General features: G+C 45.2%; 1 non-coding gene across 1 annotated transcript; it reads left to right on the top strand.

Moving 5' to 3' along the window:
• Nucleotides 1-514: 514 nt before the first annotated feature.
• Nucleotides 515-587, top strand: TRNAR-CCU (transfer RNA arginine (anticodon CCU)). Its single transcript has one exon. It is a non-coding gene; the product is annotated as a tRNA-Arg (tRNA).
• The last annotated feature ends 234 nt before the right edge of the window (nucleotides 588-821 follow it).

An 821-nucleotide genomic window follows, 5' to 3' on the forward strand; every position in this document is an offset into this window, starting at 1 on the left:
CAGAGGAAGAAGCAGACTCCCTGCTGAGCAGGGAGCCCGATGCGGGACTCGATCCAGGGACTCCAAGATCATGACCTGAGCCAAAGGCAGCCGCTTAACCAACTGAGCCATCCAGGCACCCACTTGAGCATTTTTTTTAAGATTTTATTTATTTATTCGAGTAAGAGACAGAGAGAGCATGAGCTGGGGGAGGGGCAGAGGGAGAAACAGACTCCCCGCTGAACGTGGAGCCCGATGCAGGGCTTGATCCCAGGACCCCGAGATCATGACCTGAGCCAAAGGCAGATGCTTAACTGACCGAGCCACCCAGGTGCCCCAATTCTTGAGCATTTAAAGTGTGGCAGGTCTGAAATAAAATGTGCTGTAGGTCTAAAACACCCATTGGAGTTTGAACACTTAGCCCAAGGAAAAGAATCTTTAACATCCTCTTAATGATTTTTAATTGATTACATGTGGAAATGTAATATTCTGTCCATATTGGATTAATACATTACTAAAATTAAATTCCAGGGGTGCCTGGCTGGCTCAGTTGGTAAAGCGTGAGACTCCTGATTTCAGGGTCGTGAGTTCAAGCCCCATGTTGGGCATGGAGCCTACTTAAAAAAAATTAATTTCAATTATTTCATGTTGGTTTTGGAATATAGCTCCTAGAAAGTTTAAGCTGACTTATGTGGTATGCATCGGTGGCTCACCTTCCATTTCGATGGGACAGCACTGGTCTTAAAGGAGGGTACAGGGATGGAGGCAAAAACATGTAAGGAGTTTTTGATAGATCCTTCTACAAAAATGTGTGCACAGGATTCAGTGAGGGAGTGTTTTTA

Source organism: Eumetopias jubatus, unplaced genomic scaffold (assembly GCF_037043125.1).
Source record: "Eumetopias jubatus isolate StellerSeaLion01/CBP00866 unplaced genomic scaffold, mEumJub1_p1.0 scaffold_10, whole genome shotgun sequence".
NCBI classification, from domain to species: Eukaryota; Metazoa; Chordata; class Mammalia; order Carnivora; family Otariidae; genus Eumetopias; species Eumetopias jubatus.